This window comes from Enhydra lutris, unplaced genomic scaffold (genome assembly GCF_002288905.1).
Source record: "Enhydra lutris kenyoni isolate GAN:26980312 unplaced genomic scaffold, ASM228890v2 scaffoldscaffold2, whole genome shotgun sequence".
In the NCBI taxonomy this organism is placed as follows: domain Eukaryota; kingdom Metazoa; phylum Chordata; class Mammalia; order Carnivora; family Mustelidae; genus Enhydra; species Enhydra lutris.
In genome coordinates this window covers 28,952,687-28,958,681 of record NW_019154086.1, presented here as the reverse complement: position 1 = coordinate 28,958,681, position 5,995 = coordinate 28,952,687, and the positions used below count along the sequence as shown (strand labels likewise).

Below are 5,995 nucleotides of genomic sequence, written 5' to 3'. Positions count from 1 at the left end.
CTGGAAGTGATATCTCCAGTTTTGCTTTTCTTTTTGAAGACTGCTTTGGCTATTTGGGGTCTTTTGTGGTTTCATACAAATTTTAGGATTGTTTGTTCTAGTTCTGTGAAAACTGGTGTTATTTTTACAGGGATTGCATTAAATGTGTAGATTGCTTTGGGTAGTATAGATATTTTAACAGTATTTGTTCTTCCAGTCTATAGCGTGGAATGTTTTCCCAGTTCGTTGTCTCATCTTCAATTGCTTTCATCAATGTTTTTACAGTTTTGAGAGTACAGATTTTCTATCTTTCTGGTTGGGTTTATCCTTGGTTATCTTATGGGTTTTGCTGCAATTGTAAATGGGATCTATGCCTTGATTTCTCTTTCTGATGTTTCATTATTGGTGTATAGAAATGCAACAGATTTCTGTATATTGATTTTGCATCCTGTGATTTTACTGAATTCGTGCATCAGTTCTAAGAATTTTTTTAGTGGAGTCTTTTGGGCTTTCTAAATAGAGTATCTTGTCATCTGCAAAGAGTGAAAGTTTGACTTCTTCCTTGACAATCTGGATGCTTTTTAAATTTAATTTTGATGTCTGATTGCTGAGGCTAAGACTTCCAGTCTATGTTAAATAACAGTGGTGAGAGTGGACATCCCTGTCTTGTTCCTGACCATAGAGGAAAAGCTTTCAGTTTTTCCCCATTGAGAATAATATTAGCTATGGGTTTTTCATATATGGCCTCTACGATGTTGAGGTATGTTCCCTCTACCCTCACTTTGTTGATGGTTTTTATCATGAATGGATGTTGTACTTTGTCAAAAGCTTTTTCTGCATTTATTGAGAGGATCAGATGACTCTTATCCTTTCTTTTATTAATGTGGTATATCACATTGATTGATTGATCTGTGAATATTGAACCACCCTTGCAGCCCAGGAATAAATCCCACTTGATCACAGTGAATGATTTTTTTAATGTACTGCTGAATTTGATTTACTAGTACTTTGTAGAGAATTTTTGCATCTATGTTCATCAGGGATATTGGCCTATAGTTCGTTCCTTCCTTTGTTCCTTCCTCTTTCCCTCCCTCCCTCCCTTCTTTCCCTATAGTTCTCTTTTTTAGTGGGATCTTTGTCTGGTTTTGAAATCAGGGTAATGCTGGCCTCATAGAATGGATTTGGAAGTTTTCCATCCATTTCTATTTTTTGGAATAGTTTGAAAAGGATAGGTATTAACTCTCTTTAAATATTTTGTAGAATTATCCTGTGAAGCCATCTGGCCCTGGACTTTTGTTTGTTGGGAGATTTTTTTTATTACTGATTCAATTTCTTTGCTGGTTATCAGTCTGTTCAAGTTTTCTATTTCTTCCTGTTTCAGTTTTGGTAGTTTATGTGTTTCTGGGAATTTATTTATTTCTTCCAGATAGTCCAATTTGTTGGTATAGAATTTTCCTTAATATTCTCTTATAATTGTTTGTATTGTTGGTTATGATTTCTCCTCTCATTTATGATTTTATTTACTTGGGTCCTTTCTCTTTCTCTCTCTCTCTCCTTCTGTTAAGTCTGGCTAGGGGTTTATCAATTTTACTCATTTTTTTGAAGAACCAGCTCCTGGTGTCATTGATTTATTCTACTGGGGGTTTTCTGTTGTTGTTGTTTTGTTTTTTAGTTTCTAGATCATCTATTTCTGCTCTAATCTTTATTACTTTTCTTCTGCTACTGGCTTTATGCTTCATTTGTTGTTCTTTTTCTAGCTCCTTTAGATAGGCCTGTATTGTTATATACTTTCCCTTATGACTATTTTTGCTGCATCCCAAAGATTTTGGACTGTCATGTTTTCATTATCATTTGGTTTCATGTATTTTTTAATTTCTTGGTTGACCCATTCATTCTTTTTTTTTTTTTTTTGTAACTAAATGTTACTATTTATTCCATCTTCATGATTATAGATATCACAGGACAGGGTGTGTACATAGGCAAATAAAACAAACTCTTCTTCCATTTAATCAGATGCAGCATTTTGGCAATTTTTATGATAATGTAGGTTGGCTTCATTAACTGACTTGATCTGAAAGCTGGCAATAGCAAATTTTGCAATTTTGCATCTTCCTCCATTGTTACTCCAAGGATTTTATTTCCTAACTTACACTATGAGCTCTGAAATGTGTATACTGCAGCATTCTTCAAGCTTTCACAACTTAATTAGAAATTGACACCTCTTCTTAAGGCAGGGAACTGTCTGTTTAAGCTGTCTTCCTCTTGGCTAACCCAAACCACCAGCAATCTTAAAAGTTATTATATGAAAATGAAACCGTGCTCCCAAGCATTGGTTAAAACTATTGGGCTGGGATCCCTTTTCAGAGCCTTAGCTCCCTGAGAGAAAAGAGTGATCCTAATTAATTGTTTGCATGAATTATACCTCCCACTAATATACTTGGTTGTATATACAATTGTATATACAATATACAAGTATATACAAGTATATACAATATACAAGTATATACAATATACTTGGTTGTATATACAATATACCACAAAACTCAAGAGGTCAGGCAACCCTGATCATTCTGACAAGTTTATCAGTATTTACATACAAAGGATATTTAAAGCTGATCCCAGACCAAGTATTGCAACCATAATCCCAAGAAATTGTTTAGTTTTAGCACATGGAGTTCCTGCAAGGATGCCAAAGCAAGTGAGAAATCATCTCAAAGCAGAGTGATGGTTCATCATCTTTCACAAGTGAGAGGACAGGAAGGAGGAGAGAAACCTCCTCCCTCCTAAACCCATCGAATTGATGACTTTTTTCACAGTCTTAATTGATGAAATCTAGTGTCCTCAATTTCCTGACTGGAGGAGTGACTGTCAAGGTGACTTTCAAGGTCAAGAAGAGTTTTTGGGCTTTTCTTTGCCATGACCCATGAATTCCAGTCCTTCAGTGGGAATCTCCTCCTTTATTGCTTTCTGAATACTGCTGATAGCACTTGAAGGGGTTGGTGTACGGGTCTTCTTCGGAGCCGACCCTTTAAAACTTCTTGGCAAACCACCATTTGAAGCATTGGTCAAACTCACACTTCACGCTGGTGCAGGCCTCCCCTATGCTATTCATGGCAGTGGCTGACCCATTCATTCTTTAGTAGCATGTTGTTTAATCTCCATGTATTTGTGGTCTTTCCAAATTTTTCTATTGATTGATTTCAAGTTTCATAGTGTTATGGGCAGAAAAAAAATGTATGGTATGATCTTAATCTTTTCGTATTTGTTGAGGCCTGATTTGTAACTTGGTATGTGATCAATGCTGGAGAATGTCCCATGTGCACTTGAAAAGAATACGTACTCTGCTACTTTAGGATGAAATGTTCTGGATATATCTGTTAAGTCCATCTGGTCCAGTGTGTCATTCGGAGCCATTTTTTCCTTGTTGATTTTCTGCTCAAATGTTCTGTCCATTGCTGTAAGTGAGGTGTTAAAGTCCCCTACTATTATTGCAAAATATCAATTAGTTCTTTTATGTTTGTTATTAACTATTTGATGTATTTGGGTCCTCCTATGTTGGCTGCATAAATATTTATAATTAGATCTTCTTGTTGGATTGTCCCCTTTATTATTATATAGCGTCTGTCTTTGTCTCTTGTTATAGTCTTTGTTTTAAAGTCCATTTTGGGGGCACTTGGGTGGCTCAGTGGGTTAAAGCCTCTGCCTTCAGCTCAGGGTGGCTCAGTGGGTTAAAGCCTCTGCCTTCGGCTCAGATCATGATCCCAGAGTCCTGGGATTGAGCCCCGCATCAGGCTCTCTGCTCAGCAGGGAGCCTGCTTCCTTCTCTCTCTGCCTGCTTCTCTGCCTACTTGTGATCTCCGTCTGTCAAATAAATAAATCTTTAAAAAAAGAAAAAGTCCATTTTGTCTGACATAAGTATCGCTACTCCAGTTTTCTTTTCATATCCATTAGCATGCTAGATGTCTCTCCATACCCTCACTTTCAATCTGAGGTGTTTTGGGGGTCTAAAATGAGTCTTTTGTAGGCAGCATATATATAGCTTCTTTAAAAAAAATCCATTCTGAGACCCTATGTCTTTTGATTGGAGCATTTATTCCATTTACATTCAGAGTAATTACTGATAGATGTGTAGTCAGTACCATTTTATTACATGTCTTTTCATTGTTTCTGGAGATTTTTCTCTTTTCCTTTCTAGTCTGTCACTTTTGGTCTTTCCCATTCAGAGTTCCCTTTTTCTTGCAGCGTTGGTTTAGTGGTCATGAACTCCTTAAATTTTGTTTGTATGGGAAACTCTTTATCTCTCCTTCTATTCTGAATGACAGCCTAGCTGGATAGAGTATTCTTGGCTGCAGATTTTCCCCATCCAGCATGTTAAATATATCATGCCACTCTCTTCTGTCTTGTCAAGTTTTTGTGGAGAGATCTACAGCTAGCTCTGTGGGTCTTCCCTTGTAAGTTAGGACTTCATCTTGTAGCTTTTAGGATTTTTTCCTATTACTATATTTTGCAAATTTAACTACAATATGTCTTGATGTTAGCCATTTTGATGGGAGTTCTCTGTGCCTCTTGGATTTGGAGTCTGTTTACTTCCCCAGAATAAGGCAGTTTTCACATATTATTTCCTCAAATAAAACTTCTGTACCCTTTTCTCTCTTCTTCTTCCAGGATTGCTATAATATGAATGTTATTACATTTGATGGAATCAGTGAGTTCCCTAAGTGTATTCTTGTGATGTATAGTTCTTTCTCTCTTTTTTTCAGCCCTATATTTTCCATTACTCTATCTTTTATATCACGTATTCATTCCTCTGCTTCTTCCATCTCTGCAGTCATCATTACATACAGTCCATTTTGAAACTCAGTTTTTGCATTTTTCATTTTTGACTGTTTTTTAACTCTTTTATCTCTGCAGTAAGGGTCTTCCTGATGTCTTCCACAGTTTTTTTGAAGCTCAGCAAGTATCCTTATGATTATTCTTTTAAATTCTTCATCGGGCATATTATTTATATCTGTTTTGATTAGATCCCTGGCCGTGACCTTTTTATTGTTCTTCCTTTTGGGATAAATTCCTCCATCTTGGCATTTTGTCTAGGTCTCTGTCTTTTTCTCTGTGTTAGAAAAGCCTATTATGTTTCCTGCTTTTGAGAGTAATGGCTTTATGAAGAAGAGATCATACAGTGTCCTGGATCTGATGCTTCAGGGAGTTTCTCTGGTATATGCTGCCTGCACTCTGCTGTTGCATTTTTGTTACTCTATCCCTCAGGTCAGTTGTCTGCAGAGGCTCTCCTTGTCTGCAGTGGGAAGTGACCACATCCTTGGTCAGAATGTGGCAAGATTTAACTAGGTGTGCTCTGGTCTGCTTGTTAAATGAGACCTGATGCTACTTGCACTAGAACTGAAGCTTGCAGAACTACCACTCAGTTCTGGTGGGTAGACATGGTGCATGGTGGGGGAGGGGGGTTCTGTTGGTCTTTTGTGGGAGGGGCCCACTGCACTGGGCCCTAGGCATATTTGCTTGAGAAAAACAGTAGCAGCAGAGTGCAGGAGGGAGGGACTTGGTGTAAGCAGGTTAGGGAGCTAGTGTTGGTGCTGTGCTATTTCCTACAGTCGGTTTATGCTGAGGCATGGGGGAGGGAAATGGTGCCAACCAATTCCTTTGTACCCAGAGAGGGGTCTCTGTGCTTGCTGCTCTCAGGGAAGCCCTCCAGAAGAGTGAATAATTTCCCCCTCCTGTGTCCCAGGCATTTTTCAGATCTCTGTTTTTACACTGTCTGTCTTTGCCTGCCTGAAGCAGCATAGTACACTTCGGGCTCTATCCCAGCCAAGGCTGCTGACTTTTACAAAACTTCAAACTTGAGGGCGCCTGGGTGGCTCAGTGGGTCAAGCCTCTGCCTTCAGCTCAGGTCATGGTCTCGGGGGTCCTGGGATCGAACCCCACGTTGGGCTCTGTTCAGCAGAGAGTCTGCTTCCCCCTCTCTCTGCCTGCCTCTCTGCCTACTTGTGTTCTCTCTCTGTCA

At 38.5% G+C, this 5,995-nt stretch overlaps 1 pseudogene; it reads right to left on the bottom strand.

The window, feature by feature from the left end:
• Positions 1–2,865: 2,865 nt before the first annotated feature.
• LOC111147782 lies at positions 2,866–3,091 on the bottom strand (annotated as a pseudogene).
• Between the last annotated feature and the right edge of the window lie 2,904 nt (positions 3,092–5,995).